This window comes from Protopterus annectens, chromosome 2.part0 (genome assembly GCF_019279795.1).
Source record: "Protopterus annectens isolate FY-2018-M chromosome 2.part0, PAN1.0, whole genome shotgun sequence".
Taxonomy (NCBI): Eukaryota; Metazoa; Chordata; order Ceratodontiformes; family Protopteridae; genus Protopterus; species Protopterus annectens.
The window spans coordinates 135,687,994-135,706,622 of NC_056728.1; the positions used below are offsets into that span (position 1 = coordinate 135,687,994).

Consider the following 18,629-nt stretch of genomic DNA (forward strand, 5'->3'; position numbering starts at 1 on the left):
CTATAAAGTTGCAAAAGCTTCCACCAGCCCCCCTTGCTTATCAGCTACTATTAGGCCCTTACCAAAGGGTGTCCAATCCTACTGTATAATGTTACCACAAAATACTCCGGTTCCACCAATAAGCGTTAAATCCCCAGTAACCACAATGATTTGACTCTTCAAAAATGGTTTATTGAATCCACATAACGCCCAAAAAAAACAAATCAAGATAGACAGACTAAGACGACATCACAGTGCTAGAATAGTACATGAAACGTATTCATGTACAAAAGCACTGACATTACACAACAATTAAAACGTAACACCAACTTGAGAAACATATAAAAGACGCCAAAATGTGACTAGAGTTTAGCGCTTTCAACCAGGTTAACTGGTCTTCTTCAGAACTAGTAAAAAATGCATACCTTCCAGTTTAAATAAATTCATTGGCGCCAAAAATTTTTTCCCTTAAAGATACAGTGTTGTCAGAGGTTCCACTACCGTTTTACAAAAAATAAAGCAACCTTTGCAACCTAGATATAAATAAATATTTGCTAATCATTCATGAACCTAGATTATAAAAATGAACAGTTTTATATAGAAGTTCACCTAATATGCTAAAAACAATTCTACAGATAAAATATGATAGATATCATCGATACATCAGTTGATATTATTTCATAGTGTTTTTCTGATTTTTAAATCAATTTTAGACAAACATTGTGTACTTCATACACTTTTGTTATTAGTATATATTTCATACATTTTCGTTATTAGTATATTTATTAGCAGGTAATGTTATTTTATGTTATTTTATATAATAATTTTAAAATTTACAACATATCAATTTAATTTATTTTCCTAACTGTTTTTTTAGATGTTATTTAATAATTTATTTATTTAATAATATACATTTCATATCATATATTTATGTTTATTTTATCTCTAGTTGAGATGACGGTATAGAAAAGTACTTAAGGTATTATTTATATAATTCTTATATAGGACCTTGTCATTAATCTAATCAACTCCCAATTTTCTTCACTAACTTATATTTCCTTCACTAACATACATATACTTCTCAGTGAGTTGTTATTAATAGTATAGAATAGGGATGAGTTTCTTCGACATATCTCAGCACATTATATTGATTAGCTAACAAATAGCTTATTTTAAATTTAGAATTCATCGTAAAACTTACAGTAAGATATTTTCACATTTTTTTATATTTATTCTGCTAGGTTGCACGTATTTAGTAGTTATTAAACCTATTCAAGGTTTTTAATTTTTAATTTTCCCTATGGATAGAGAAGTTTTCATATTTTATCTGTAGAATTGTTTTTAGCATATTAGGTGAACTTCTATATAAAACTGTTCATTTTTATAATCTAGGTTCATGAATGATTAGCAAATATTTATTTATATCTAGGTTACAAAGGTTGCTTTATTTTTTGTAAAACGGTAGTGGAACCTCTGATAACACTGTATCTTTAAGGGAAAAAATTTTTGGCACCAATGAATTTATTTAAACTGGAAGGTATGCATGTTTTACTAGTTCTGAAGAAGACCAGTTAACCTGGTTGAAAGCGCTAAACTCTAGTCACATGTTGGCGTCTTTTATATGTTTCTCAAGTTGGTGTTACGTTTTAATTGTTGTGTAATGTCAGTGCTTTTGTACATGAATATGTTTCATGTACTATTCTAGCACTGTGATGTCGTCTTAGTCTGTGTATCTTGATTTGTTTTTTTTGGGCGTTATGTGGATTCAATAAACCATTTTTGAAGAGCCAAATCGTTGTGGTTACTGAGGATTTAACGCTTATTGGTAGAACCGGAGTTTTTTTGTGGTGAATTGTTTGATCTTTTTATTTTTCTACTGTATAATGTTACTGTTATCCAAATGGTAAGTGTGACCAAGTCTAAAGCTATTGGAGTGGCCTATACAGTGTCACCAAATACATATGCAAGTATTATAAGAGCTTATATATCTCTAAACAAACCAGCCAAAATTAAAAGGTTTAAATATATTTAATAATAAATAATAAAAGAGGAAGACAATGCTCAATCAACACAGTAATTGCAGAGTTCAGAATCATAGGAAATATTTTAAAACAACATTGCAGGACAGTCTCAAATAAATACAGAAAACATCTAAACTAATCTTTACTATATTCCTATCTATATCTAAGAGATATTATGCCCTAAATAACTTACTTACAGAGCAAGGCAAATGCAGTGCTGATGATGAATGGACGTTTCTAGATCCAAGACAAGATACAAAATGCACAGACTTTCTCTGAGAGAGTTCTTAAATTAATACTCAACATTATTGCTGGGTTAGCTCAGATGACATCACTCTTTGTCACCTGCCTTCAGTTCCCAGGCTAACAGAAACTTAACAGAAGTTAACATTTCTCTGTAAAAAATACATATCTCTCAGATGTTTGCCTAGTACTGGAAGTTGTAAAACAAATAAGCAATTTTACATATGAAACCTCATAATTATTTCTGTTTCAAGACCATAGGAAAAACTCTAGCTCTAAACACTGTGTCTGCTTGCTGCACTGAAACTGAGATAACAGAATCGTAAAACAATTTCCACTTATTTTCTTTAGGATTTGCAAGTTAACGCTGTATGTTCCAGCTTCTACTATTAACACATACATTTGCACAGGTATATAGCTTATATACATTTTTGTTCTTTTCCGGTAAGGTACACTATAGTTACATTCTTGAAGCTCAGTACATAAAACACAGTTCAACACACACTTCTGCACCAGTAGCTTAATATACACAACATTCTCTTCCATTTGTAAGACAAGCATATGAATCATATTAATATTCACAAATGACATATGATTGATTACAAAATTCCAGATAACTGGGCTGGCATTGTCATATTTCTATATAAAACATATTCATATTTTCAAATGGCATATAATTATTTAAAAAATTATGGATAACTGTATTGGCAGTATTTCCCTGACGTCACACAACTGCACACTTTTTTCTTTAAAAAAAGTTAGTGATTTTTCAGTATTATCAGCTATGCCCTCACAACCCCGCATTCTAGTTTTCCAATACGCTGTACCACAGGTGGCAGTGTTTTAACTGTAGCATGGAGCATGGATGTGTCAGTTTGTTTAACTTATCTGCAGTTTTCCATCCAGCATACATGTTGACATGCTTGCCTGCTCTCTCCGACTAACTGAGCTAACAAAAAATGAAACAATTGATATATGAACTCTGAATGCTAACTGCATAGAAGACTGAGAGTGCAAACACCTTCAATGACCAGTGTACACAGGCTACAGGAATTCAATATCCAAACCACTACAAGCCAAGTAAAATGTGATGTGGCTATCTCACCACTATCAACCAATTAATATGTGATGTGGCTATCCCACCACTGCCACCAATTAGCATGTGATGCCCCCTGCACTGGCCCAGTAATGAAGGAGCCTCAGTCCTCACCACTAGCACCAGTGAGGGACACACACATTGGGAGGATGACAAGTACACACACAGTAAAGTACAATTTCCCTCAAGAGCACACATAGTTCACAGTCAGTATGGGGCTGGTTTCTCCCTCTTTCTCCAGATCTCCAATAAGATTACTTATTGGCACAGCTATAGGGTTGAGATCTCCGCTAAGTGGCCAAGCTAAGACCCTCCAGCATCCTCTCTGTCCAGCAAGTGCTTTGTGTCCCTGCCCAAGTAGCTGACACACACGCACACACTTTGAGATTTGATTGATATGCAGACACACACACACACACACACACACACACACACACACACACACACCTTGGAAAGGCTGGCACAGGTTTACTAGCTATGCTCCCATCTGCCCAGACTATAAAGTTGCACCAGCTTCCACCAGCCACCCTTACTTATCAACGACTATAAGACACTTAACAAAGGGTGTCCAATCCTACTGTGTAATGTTACTATTATCTAAATGGTAAGTGTAACCAAGGCTAAAGCTATTGGAGTGGCCTATGCAGTGTCACCAAATATATATGCAAGTACTGTAAGAGCTTAAATATCTCTAAACAAACCAGCCACAATTAAAATGTTTAAATATATTTAATAATAAATAATAAAAGAGGAAGACAATACTCAATCAACACAGTAATTGCAGAGTTCAGAATTATAGGAAATATTTTAAAACAACAGTCTAAAATAAATATAGAAAACATCTAAACTAATTTTTACTATATTCCTATCTATATCTAAGAGATACTATACCCTAAATAACTTACTTACAGAGCAAGGCAAATGTAGTGCTGATGATGAATGGATGTTTCTAGATCCAAGACAAGATACAAAATGCACAGACTTTCTCAGAGAGAGTTCTTAAATTAATACTCAACATTACTGCTGGGTTAGCTCAGATGACATCAATCTTTATCACCTGCCTTCAGTTCCGAGGCTAACAGAAACTTAACAGAAATTAACATTTCTCTGTGAAAAATACATATCTTTCAGATGTTTGCCTAGTACTGGAAGTTGTAAAACAATTAAGCAATTTTACATATGAAACCTCGTAATTATTTCTGTTTTAAGACAATAGGAAAAACTCTAGCTCTGGAGACTGTGTCTGCATGCAGCACTGAAACTGAGATGACGGAATTGTAAAACAATTTCTACTTATTTTCTTTAGGATTTGCAAGTTAACTCTCTATGTTCCAGCTTCTACTATTAGCACATACATTTGCACAGGTCTATAGTTTCTATACATTTTTGTTTTTTTCCGGTAGGATACACTGTAGTTACATTCTTGAAGCTCAGTACATAACACACAGTTCAACACACACTTCTGCACCAGCAGCTTAATATACACGTAACATATAGTTCTCTTCCATTTGTAAGACAAGCATATGAATCATATTAATATTCACAAATGGCATATGATTGATTACAAAATTCCAGATAGCTGGGCTGGCAGTGTCTCATTTCAATATAAATCATATTCATATTTTCAAATGGAATATAATTATTTAAAAAATTCTGGATAGCTGTATTGGCAGTATTTCCCTGATCAAACAACCATACGCTCCGCAAGGATGGCATGCAGGGTCAAGCCAACATTGTAAACCACCAACGACCAGCAAAAAACGATAGTGAACACGCAGTAATGAAGAAATAATTATTATTTATTTATAATTCCTTCAAATCCAGACCGGTTTCGGCTATTCAGCCTTTATCAATGAATACAATAAAGTTTTTTTCAATGAAATGAAGCAGCCTGCATTTATACTAGTCTCTGATTACCTGGAAGCAATATTACAGCACCACCCAGTGGCTGGAGTAACAAAGTGCATGTTCCATTCTTGATTAAAGCATATGACCAGTGACATAAAAATACCATAGGTGTAGATATTAAGTCATATTTTTAAAGATAAAAATCAAAGCTTTGGAAGTGAGCCATTATATGACATACATATTACAAGGTAATAGACCAATACCATAGTCACTATTTGTGAATGCATATCATAGTGGCTGGAGTAACAAAGTGCATGTTCCATTCTTGATTAAAGCATATGACCAGTGACATAAAAATGCCAGAGGTGTAGATATTAAGTCATATTTTTAAAGATAAAAATCAAAGCTGTGGAAGTGAGCCATTATATGACATACATATTACAAGGTAATAGACCAATACCATAGTCACTATTTGTGAATGCATATCATAGTGTAAAAATGCAGAAAATATATACCACTAGTATATATATATTTTGAAGGGTGATAACCACAAGTTCAAAAGAACTGAATAATAATGAACCAAGTACTGATCATATAATATATTACAAAATAAGGCAAAAAGAGTATAGTGGCCTCATTCTCAGCTATATTATAGATTATAATAAATTGAAATAATATGCTTGTGGATAATACAAGTTCAACATTGTAATTGTACAATACTCAATGTTTAACGCCAACATACAAGATACGAATACCAAACCATACATATGCATATTCGTATCCTGAACAATTTTTTATCATGCTTTATAGAGTATAATATGAGTGTTGGTAGGCCTAACCACCATTGAATGGTACTAATTCTTGATCTATATGAATGTTTGTTGTTGTAACCATGATTATGAAATCCTCCAGTGTTCAGTGAAACTCACAGATGGTCATTCAGACCTGGGGGGAATAAACATCCAAGGTTGGTTATCCAATATTGTTCCTTGTGGTTTAAAATGGTGTGCCAACCCTGTTGGTTGTTCCTATCTCCCTGAATTTTGTCAATGATCATGAACATAAACTGGGCATTGGAATGTTGTATCGTGTGTCTGTATAAAGCATTTGTTTCTTTTTTGTTCCTCATGTCACTACGATGTTCTGTCATCCTTATTCTAAGAGACCTAGAGGTTTGACCAACATAAAAAGCTTTACATTGGCAGGTAGCTAAGTAAATAACCCATGTACTGCTGCAATTACCAAACACCCTGGTTTTAAATACCCAATTGGTGTTGGCACTGGTGAATTCTTTTAGTGTACTAACTTGTAAACAGGAGCAGCAGTGACCACATGGAAAAGTACCAATTAGTTTATCACCATTGATAGTGCTCTGATGATATATCGCACCTCCCCCTTCTCTGTTTTTGTAATGTGAAAATAGCCCTCCCAAATTCTTGCCTCTTCTGTATGACATTTGACATTGAGGGCCTAGTATTGACCTTAAAGTGTCATTAGCCAAAAGAATTTTCCAGTTGCAATTAAGTATATCCCTAACAATAGGTTGGTTCCTGCCATATGTGGTGACAAATCTCAAGATAGAATCCTGATGAGCATGCTCTGATTTTTTGTATTGTAACAATGTTCTCCTGTCTATGGTTTTGCTCCATGAACTAGTTTGATATATATCTATGTCTCTATATCCTCTGTCCTGAAATCTATGGTATAAATCAAGTCTGGCATGTTCAAATTCATCATGAGATGAACAAATGCGTCTGATACACATAAATTGAGACTTAGGGATGTTGCGGATGGTGTGGTTCGGGTGCATACTGGAGGCGTGTAACAAGGTATTGTATTGAGGATATTTTCTAAATGTTTTGGTACTTAGAGTATCATCTGTGTTATGGTAAACAGTAACATCCAAAAAATCTATGGCACTCCTGTTGCATGTAACCGTAAACTCAATACCCCAAATGTTACCATTCAGGTACTCCATAAATTCCTTTAGATATGCTTCATTCGTCTTCCACACCATCCAGCAATCATCCAAATATCGTCGCCAGATATCGATTTCCACCATGTAAATATTGTGTGATTTGTCATATATCATACATTCTTCAAAATAGGCCATGAATAAGTCAGCATAAATGGGTGCAAAGGAAGCTCCCATTGCTGTCCCTTGTAGCTGCCAAAAGCATTCTCCATGGAAATAAAAGACATTTTTGTTTAATACATGTTCCGCCATGCAGACAAGTAAGGTGTTGAAGCCTGGAGGATATAAGTTTGTTCTCTCAAGCCAGTATTGCAGGGATTGCAATCCCGCCCAGTGTGGAATACTTGTGTATAAAGATTTAACATCCAATGTGAACATTAGCCAGTCTGGTTCTAGCTGTTTATCCTCCAAAATTTGTAAAAAGTGCGTGGTGTCCTGAAGTCGGGCCCTAACTGATGTTAAAAGGGGTTTGAGATACTGTGTTAGAAATGCTGATAGTGGATGTTCTTCATCTCACATTGCTGCAGTACTTACTTATGGGGTAGTCCGCTGTCCTCGGTCGGCCCAAATACCAAAGTATTAGGCTGACGTCGGTCATGGGCGCCTAGATCTGACATCAGAGCGTCAGGGTATAAAGGCGCATGACCGACGTCATTTCCTCAGTCTTTTTTGCTGCATGGTCCGATGCAGAAGCAGAGTTGCAAGTGCCGTTCGGCGTTCTGAAATTTTTCGTTTTCGGAGTTTCAGACCGATACCAAGTTGGGCTAAGTACCCCGTTGGGGAATATTTTTGTTTTTTCTTGCCTCAGTTACTTACCGGATGTCAGAAAAAGTGAATAATTGTATTTCTTGTGGGAAACAGATACCGCATAGGGATTACCACTCGCTTTGTATTCCTTGTTTGGGACCGGAGCACGACGTAGTCGAGTGTCGGTTTTGTGCTAGGTTTAATAAGCGCACTATAAAACGGAGGTTAGATTGCGCTAGGTTAGTCTTTGGCAAGAGGTGTAATTATAATATGCCGTCGGATGTTCCGACGCCTGCTTCTACTAAGAAGCGCAAAGACAAATCTTTAAAGCCTAGGCAGGATGATTCGTCCGTTTCGGACGCCGGACCTTTAGAAGCTACAGCTGAACAGATGGATCCGGCTGAAGTTTCTGTTGAGTCCCAGGGGGAAACTTTGATTTTACAAGATGTGGCCTCTCAGGAGGCAGGCCAGGCTGAAGGGGCCTCTCAGGTTACTATTCTCCCTTCTATGCCTAAGGTGGTTAGGCCTTCTGCTACTGTTTCTAAGGCTCCTTCTAAGGGCAGGTCTGTTTTGCCTTCCTCTGGTGTCAGTTCTGGTTCTTCAGGGTCTGTGCCTAAAAAGCACATGCTTAAAATGGCAGAGGATTTGATTACTTTAATTAGAGGTTCTATGCCCCCTCCTGATAAGAGGCCCAGGATGGAGCCAGAGTTGGAAAGTTTGGAGCAGGCCTCAGATGATTCAGAGTCTTCTACTGAGGACATTCAAGATTTCCTCCTTATTCTGATTCTGATGCAGAGGATTCCACTCCTTCTGCTTCTCCTCCAGAGGATTTTTCATTTTCAGAAACTCTGCATTCCATGAGGGAGCATTTTAAGTGGGAGGGACAGGATTACTCTGATTCCCGGAAGAGGCTTAGGGAGTTCTTGATTTTACCACAGCATAGACCCTTAGCTATACCTCCGGTTTTGGATGTTGTTTCAGATGTTTTCTCGGAAGCTTCCCTTAATCCAGATTCTGTGCCTCCTGCCCCAGTTAAACCGGACAGGTATTACAGGGTGCCTGAGGCTCATAAATATCTGTATAAGAGTCCTAGGGCGGACCCAGAAACTATTAGTCAGGGGCCTAAGGGTGTTAGAGCCTCTGTTGTTAAGAATCCGGTTCCTCTGGATAAGGAAGCTAGAGCTTTGGATAGATGGGGTAAGAAGGTGTATACCTCTTCTACTTTAGCAATGAGAGCTTTGAACTGCCAGTTTCATATGTTGAAGTATCAGAATTTCCTCCTTTCTCAGCTAAGATCTAAAGTGGATGCTTTGGCAGAGGGCATAGAGTGTAAAGAATTGCAGGATTTAGTGCATGTTTCTGAACAGGTGGGTAAGCACTCTTTGCAATGTGGTTTTGATGCTTTACAGGCTTCTTCTAGGGTGGCTGCCACTGGTTCAGTCATTCGTAGGCACGCCTGGCTTAAGGATCAGAATTTGTCTGAGCATGTTAAGTCTAGAATTCTGGATGCCCCTTTGCAGTCTGAAGTTTTGTTTGGTCCTCCTGTGGAGTCAGTTTTAAAGAAAATGGAAGACAAGGCTAAGTCTATGCAGACTGTTAAAGATTTTTTGCAGGTACAACTTCCAAAGTTTAGTAGAAATTGGCCTACTAAGGGGTGGACATACCCTTCTTCTGATTCTCAGTCTAGGGGTAGATCTAGGCGTGGTAGGGCAGAGCTCAGAGTACCTTCAGGCCGAGACAATGGAGTTCGCCTGCTCAATCTGCTGGTGAGGGCAGGGGCCAGTCCTTTCGTAAACAGGCCCAATGACCTGCATTTTCAGCTGCCAGATTCCTCTTGCCTGGCAGCTCCTTTGGGAGGAAAGTTGGCTCTTTTCAAGCAAAATTGGCATTTAGTCACCCAGGACAAATGGGTATTGGACATTATAAACCGAGGTTACAAGTTCTATTTCCATACCATGCCTCCTTTCAAAGGCATGCCAGATGTCCCTCCTCGGCAAAGGATAGAGGCTCACAGACAAATTTCTTTACTTCTTCAAATAGGAGCTATACAGCCAGTTCCTCTGTCAGAAGTGGGCCTAGGATTTTATTCTCGCCTGTTTCTAGTTCCAAAGAAAGGAAACACGTGGAGACCAATTTTGGATTTATCTATCCTCAACACTTACCTGGACATTCCAAAGTTCAAGATGCTGACTTTACAACAGCTTTTACCTCTGTTGGGAAAAGATCACTGGATGGTTACTCTGGATCTCAAAGAGGCTTACCTTCATGTTCCTGTCAGGCCCAGTTGCAGGAGGTACCTGCGTTTTGGGCTGGAAATTTACATTATCAGTTCTCTGCATTGCCCTTTGGCTTATCTACTGCCCAGAGTGTTCACAAAGGTTCTGGCTCCAGTGATAGCATTTTTCAGACTAAGAGGAATACAGATTTATCCTTATTTGGACGACTGTCTGATTATTGCACAAGAAAAGGACGAACTTCTTCATCATCTACAGTATGTGATGGCAGTGTTAAGATGCCTAGGGTATTCTGTGAACGAAACAAAGTCCAGTCTAGTACCCTCTCAGGACATGTGCTTTCTGGGTGTGAGACTGAATACAGCTTCCCAGATGGCTTTTTTGACCCCGGACAAACAAAGAAGCCTTTCTCTTTATTTCCAGCAAATGTCTCTACGGTCCAGGCTGACTGCAAGGACAGTCCTTCAAGCCTTGGGGTTCATGGCATCTTGTATTCTGGTGCTTCCCAATGCCAAATTGCATATGAGGAAGCTTCAATGGTATCTCAAAAATGTGTGGACACAGCACTGCCAAGATCTAGACACTGTCATTCAGATAATACCTTGCATTCAGAAGGAGTTTTTGTGGTGGGCTCAGGAATGTCACCTAAACAAGGGACTCTCTGTGACCCGGCCAGAGGCGAGTCAGATTCTAACTACAGATGCCTCGGACAAGGCTTAGGGAGCACACCTCAATGGAAAATGGGTGCAAAACACGTGGCCTGTCAAACTCCAACATTTGCATATCAACTTGAAGGAAATGTTAGCAGTCCAGTTTGCATTGATGGCTTTCAAAGATTTACTTCGTCCAGGGCAGGTGTTGATTCAAACAGACAACACTACTGTCATGTGGTACATCAACAAGCAGGGGAACCCATTCTTACCCTCTTTGCAGGCAAGCGATGATTCTGTGGGAAACTGCTCTCAATCTACACCTCAATCTTCAGGCAAGGTTTCTACCAGGAGCACAGAACTCCTTAGCAGATGTATTGAGCAGACAAATAGTGGATCCTCACGAGTGGAAATTGGATCCTCATGTATTTCAACAGTTGACAGTGTTATGGGGAACTCCAGACATAGATCTGTTCACTTCTCCACTAAATTACCAGTTGCCAAAGTTTTGCACAAAAATGTTTCATCACACAGCTTGGAAGGTGGACGCTCTATCTTTCAGTTGGAACAATCTGCATGTATATGCCTTTCCACCTCTGCCTCTTCTTCCCAAGGTACTTTTGAAGGCCAGACAAGACAAGCCAACCATGATTTTGATAGCACCGGATTGGCCTCGACAACACTGGTACCCACTACTGAGGAGTCTAGTACGAGAACCTCCATGGCCTCTGCCTTTGATTCCGCACCTTTTGTCACAAGAGAACAGTCACTTCCTCAATGTCAAGATTCAGTCTCTGCATCTAACAGCCTGGCATATTCTGTTTTAGACTCTGGAGGGTCTCAGCTTCCACAACAAGTTTTGAATGTTATTTTGGAGGCCAGGAGGCCTAGTACCAGGAAAGTTTACGCTGATAAATGGAGGAGATTTTTTATTTGGAGCAAAGGAAAGGACTTTGATGTCTCCAAACCTGATTTAAGTGTTGCTCTTCAATATCTTACTGAGTTATTGGACAAGGGTTTGTCTTTCTCCTCAATAAAGGTCCATGCTGCAGCCATTTCTGCTCACTATGATTGTGACCCTCCTTTATTCTCTCATCCTTGGTTTAAGCAATTTCTTAGAGGGCAAAGAATATAAGACCCCACGAGAGCTCCTACTCCTGCTTGGGATCTCAATTTTGTGTTGGAAAACTTACTCTACAACCTTTTGAGCCTGCAGCTACTGCCGAGTTAAAGTATTTATCATGGAAAACTGCTTTTTGTTGGCCATTACCTCTGCAAGAAGGGTTTCTGAATTACAGGCCCTCATGGCAGTGGAGCCTTTCCTGATTTTTCATAAGGATAGGGTATCTTTGCGTACTAATCCTTCCTTTATGCCTAAAGTGGTTTCTAGTGTGGCCTTAAATCAAACTATTCATTTGCCTACTTTTTATGCAAACCCCAAAATAAAGGGAGAAAATTTTGCATACTTTGGATATTCACAGGCAGTTGCGTTATTATTTGAGCAGAACCAAGGAGTTCAGACAGTCTCAGCAATTGTTTGTTTCTTTTGCTTTGGGTTCACAGGGTAAACCTGTTTCAAAACAAACTATTTCTAAATGGATTGGGTTTTGTATTTCTTTCTGTTATTCCCATCATGGTAAGGAGATTCCTGCTGGAATCAGGCCTCATTCCACTAGGGCTACTGCTACTTCTACGGCCTTTATAAGGGGGGTATCTACAAAAGACATTTTGGAGGCAGCTACTTGGAGTTCAGTGCATACCTTTTCTAAACATTACCACCTTCCTCTTTATTCTAAGTCTAGGGCTGGATTTGCCACTGCAATTTTACAGGGCATTTTAGCGGCCCCTAATGCTTTATGATTTTTACCATCCTCCCTTTCCCATTGCTTTGGGATTCTACCCATAAGTAAGGACTGCAGCAATGTGAGATGAAGAACATAGTACAGTTTTGTACCTACCATAAATGTAGATGTTCGAAGATCCACATTGCTGCAGTCCAATTTACCCTCCCTCCTTCCCCTCTGTAGTTTGACTTGGTGCTATGCTTTAGGTGATGGTTGTTGTTGGGCATGTTTTTGGGAGGTATTCTGTTTTTGGCTATGGTCTTTCTGGTTTGGCCTTCTGACATCTGGGGCAAGAAAAGACTGAGGAAATGACGTCGGTCATGCGCCTTTATACCCTGACGCTCTGATGTCAGATCTAGGCGCCCATGACCGACGTCAGCCTAATACTTTGGTATTCGGGCCGACCGAGGACAGCGGACTACCCCATAAGTAAGGACTGCAGCAATGTGGATCTTCGAACATCTACATTTATGGTAGGTACAAAACTGTACTTTCCGTCAAGGACCCTATCCCTGATACAATGGGTCTACCTGGGGGTTTTGAAATGGACTTATGTATTTTTGGGAGAAGATACAAGATTTGTTTCTGTGGGTCTTTTACAGTAAGATGTTTAACAGTATTTTTTGTTATGACTTTCAACCACCCATGAACAAACATGTCTCTATTTTCCAACAATCTGTACTCAGGGATTTACATTTTCATCATAATGAATCATGCATTCTGGGCCAGAACATGTCACCCATGGAAAAGGCAGCCTTGGAGGAATTAAAGCATAATCGCGACATAGCCATTCTACCTGCAGACAAGGGTGGTGCCGTGGTGGTTATGAACATTGGGGAATACCTTGATGAGGGGAAAAGACAGTTAGCTGATACTAGATGTTATATGCAAATGTACATTGACCCGACTGGGGTTTTTTAAAAAAAAAATAGACTCTTTTCTGAAACTAGCTGAGGATGAGGGTATCATAACAAAAAATACTGTTAAACATCTTACTGTAAAAGACCCACAGAAACAAATCTTGTATCTTCTCCCAAAAATACATAAGTCCATTTCAAAACCCCCAGGTAGACCCATTGTATCAGGATAGGGTCCTTGACGGAACCACTATCAGCATTTCTAACACAGTATCTCAAACCCCTTTTAACATCAGTTAGGGCCCGACTACAGGACACCACGCACTTTTTACAAATTTTGGAGGATACACATCTAGAACCAGACTGGCTAATGTGCACATTGGATGTTAAATCTTTATACACAAGTATTCCACACTGGGCGGGATTACAATCCCTGCAATACTGGCTTGAGAGAACAAACTTATATCCTCCGGGCTTCAACACCTTACTTGTCTGCATGGCAGAACATGTATTAAACAAAAAAGTATTTTATTTCCATGGAGAATGCTTTTGGCAGCTACAAGGGACAGCAATGGGAGCTTCCTTTGCACCCATTTATGCTGACTTATTCATGGCCTATTTTGAAGAATGTATGGTATATGACAAATCACACAATATTTACATGGTGGAAATCGATATCTGGCGACGATATTTGGATGATTGCTGGATGGTGTGGAAGATGGATGAAGCATATCTAAAGGAATTTATGGAGTACCTGAATGGTAACATTTGGGGTATTGAGTTTACGGTTACATGCAACAGGAGTACCATAGATTTTTTGGATGTTACTGTTTACCGTAACGCAGATGATACTCTAAGTACCAATACATTTAGAAAATACCCTCAATACAATACCTTGTTACACGCCTCCAGTATGCACCCGAACCACACCATCTGCAACATCCCTAAGTCTCAATTTATGCGTATCAGACACATTTGTTCATCTCATGATGAATTTGAACATGCCAGACTTGATTTATACCATAGATTTCAGGACAGAGGATATAGAGACATAGATATATATCAAGCTAGTTCATGGAGCAAAACCATAGACAGGAGAACATTGTTACAATACAAAAAATCAGAGCATGCTCATCAGGATTCTATCTTGAGATTTGTCACCACATATGGCAGGAACCAACCTATTGTTAGGGATATACTTAATTGCAACTGGAAAATTCTTTTGGCTAATGACACTTTAAGGTCAATACTAGGCCCTCAATGTCAAATGTCATACAGAAGAGGCAAGAATTTGTGAGGGCTATTTTCACATTACAAAAACAGGGAAGGGGGAGGTGCGATATATCATCAGACCACTATCAGTGGTGATAAACTAATTGGTACTTTTCCATGTGGTCACTGCTGCTCCTGTTTACAAGTTAGTACACTAAAAGAATTCACCAGTGCCAACACCAATCGGGTATTTAAAACCAGGGTGTTTGGTAATTGCAGCAGTACATGGGTTATTTACTTAGCTACCTGCCAATGTAAAGCTTTTTATGTTGGTCAAACCTCTAGGTCTCTTAGAATAAGGATGACAGAACATCGTAGTGACATGAGGAACAAAAAAGAAACAAATGCTTTATACAGACACACGATACAACATTCCAATGCCCAGTTTATGTTCATGATCATTGACAAAATTCAGGGAGATAGGAACAACCAACAGGGTTGGCACACCATTTTAAACCACAAAGAACAATACTGGATAACCAGCCTTGGATGTTTATTCCCCCCAGGTCTGAATGACCATCTGTGAGTTTCACTGAACACTGGAGGATTTCATAATCATGGTTACAACAACAAACATTCATATAGATCAAGAATTAGTACCATTCAATGGTGGTTAGGCCTACCAACGCTCATATTATACTCTATAAAGCATGATAAAAAAATGTTCAGGATACGAATATGCATATGTATGGTTTGGTATTCGTATCTGGTATGTTGGCGTTAAACATTGAGTATTGTACAATTACAATGTTGAACTTGTATTATCTACAAGCATATTATTTCAATTTATTATAATCTATAATATAGCTGAGAATGAGGCCACTGTACTCTTTTTGTCTTATTTTGTAATATATTATATGATCAGTACTTGGTTCATTATTATTCAGTTGTTTTGAACTTGTGGTTATCACCCTTCAAAATATATATATATACCAGTGGTATATATTTTCTGCTTTTTTACACTATGATATGCATTCACAAATAGTGACTATGGTATTGGTCTATTACCTTGTAATATGTATGTCATATAATGGCTTACTTCCAGAGCTTTGATTTTTATCTTTAAAAATATGACTTAATATCTACACCTCTGGCATTTTTATGTCACTGGTCATATGCTTTAATCAAGAATGGGACATGCACTTTATTACTCCAGCCACTGGGTGGTGCTGTAATATTGCTTCCAAGTAATCAGAGACTAGTATAAATGCAGGCTGCTTCATTTCATTCAAAAAAACTTTATTGTATTCATTGATAAAGGCTGAATAGCCGAAACCGGTCTGGATTTGAAGGAATTATAAATAAATAATCATTATTTCTTCATTACTGCGTGTTCACTATCGTTTTTTGCTGGTCGTTGGTGGTTTACAGTATTTCCCTGATGTCACACAGCTACAAACTGTTTTCTTTAAAAAAAGTTAGTGATTTTCCAGTATTATCCGCTGTGCCCTCACAACCCCACATTCTAGTTTTCCAATACACTGTATCACAGGTGGCAGTGTTTTAACTGTAGCATGGATATGTCAGTTTGTTTAACTTATCTGCAGTGTTCCATCCAGCTTGCATACACCAGACAGTATTGTTACATGCTTCGAATATACAGCACTGCCCTTTAGTGGATATAGGCTTCATGCCACCCCCATCTAAAATCATCTTGGTATATAATGCCGACACTTCTGCTGGTCATACCTCTCAACCTCTAAGCACAAAAAATCTGGACAAAGACAAAAGTAATGGGAGTACTAAGACCCAAAATCAGAGGCACCTTTTCACTACTCCTCTTATAAACTTAAAAAGTTGGTAAAAATAACAGGTTTTTTGCTTTAGTATGAATTTTCTGAATGATATGAAGTCTAAAACTCAAGTGCATGCTATTATGTAGTGACGTCAATCCTAAATGATTTGCAAGTAAACCAGAAATTTTATGAGGAATAGACCAAAAATACGAAGCAAAAATGTGGACATTTTGTGAAAATCTGAACACTTGAGAGTTATGTCGCTGGTTTGAAGTAGCATTTTATGACAGCGTTACCTATCACTCTAGACTTTGTTACATAAATTTGCTTCTAGTCCTGTGGCAACATCAGTATGGACCCATGCATCTTTAGCCACCCAGGCCATTTGTAATCACTGCAAGGAGTATCTACTTAAACCACACTTTTTAACTTCCCATTTCAGAGCTGGCACACAGAAGAGCTTAGAGGCACCTCAGTAATACCCAGTTTATATGCCTTTAACCTCATTCTGTCCAAAGCTCTGGGGCATGTTAACTGCAAGAATGCCAATGTGAAGATCAAAAGAGGCTATGGGTGGAGCTTATAAATGCATCCATGAAGTCTGATACCAGAATTCATCCATTTCCTTGTTCCTTTAAATCCTCCAGATGGAAATGCTTGTGTGCATTGGTGGCTACCACACTTGTGTGCATTGCATACACAGCTAATATTCCCAAGAATAGCATCTCTGTTTTGTTTGGAAGGGTGTTTTCTTACTCAAGCATTAATCTGTGAGAAATGTCAATCAAGTCTTGAACACCACTGCAGATAAGGAACAGGGCAGACTCCAAAAAGTAAGCAAGTGCTACAAGTCTCAAGTGCAAACGAAATTTATTGAACAGACACTAGAAAGCCGATAAGTGCTTTTGTCCTATACACAGAACTTCATCAGACAATCCATAAGAAAAAGCAAATCATTTTTAAACCTTGTCATACACACTGTTATCATGATGATGAAAGCGCTTACCAGCTTTCTATTGTCTGTTCAATAAATTTCATTTGCACTTGAGACTTGGCACTTGCTTACTTTTTGGAGTCTGCCCCGTTCCTTATCTGCAGTGGTGTTCAGCAGTTTTTTCGTGCTTTTCGTGTATCAATCAAGTCTTGCCCTTTACATAATTGGTTGGTATTGTGTTGAGACTTCATAGTATTAGTATTTGTGTTCTTGTATCAGCATATCTTGATAATGTTGCAAGCAGTGTGTTAATGAGTATTGATACTCGATATACTATGCACTGCGCTCCTAAAAAGTACACAGTGTTAGTATTGGTAACTCAGTAGGCTGTGCAGTATGTTCCTAATAAATACACAGTGTTATTGAGTATTGATACTAAGATTTGTACTATATTCCTAAAAAACATACAATGTTAGAAGTTTCAGATTGTATGAATGATGTGCATTATACTCTTACTAAGAATTGGTGATGTCTGCTTGGAGTATAAAATTATGATGCTCCAAGCCAAGATCCTAAACCCTATGGACGTTGCTGCATACCTGGCAGCCACGTGTCACCACATTGTTTTGTTGTAAATTGCTTTTCCAGTCTCTCTTCCCAATCTTTCCTAATGATTGATTCTTAAAGTTACCATGCAAAGCATTTACTAAAAATGGAAATCAAAATTTAAACCAGCTGCATTTGAAGTATTTGAAGTATTGAATATTATAAATGAGATAAAAAATGGAACAGATATGTTTATAAAAGGGAAGGAGCAAATTACATAGAAATATGTGGAAACTGTGGGAATAATACATGCAGAATAATGTTCAGGAGGAGGAGAAGTGAGGTCTAAGGGAAGAGGAATTCTGCAATTTATGTAATGTTGTAGTGATGATAGTTACAAAGAAAGGACATGATGTATATGTATGCAAATGGAAAAAACTGTTAATATGATTTCTTTTCTTTTCTGTTAAGGCATGTTTGCCTGTGTCTTAATTCATAATTTAATAAAGGTGTTAAAAAAAGAATTTGATAGGTGATTGCAACTTGTACTGGGATGAAAACACAATTGAGTAATTTGTATAACTATACCTAGCTTGCTCTGATGTTATGCAGTCTTGCAGGTTGTAGTATTACTTCCTGGGTGGAAG

At 38.2% G+C, this 18,629-nt stretch overlaps 1 protein-coding gene across 2 annotated transcripts in view; it reads left to right on the top strand.

Moving 5' to 3' along the window:
* HECW2 (HECT, C2 and WW domain containing E3 ubiquitin protein ligase 2) overlaps positions 1-18,629 on the top strand; it is a 2,117,141-nt gene that overhangs the window by 1,831,187 nt on the left and 267,325 nt on the right. The window lies entirely within an intron of this gene.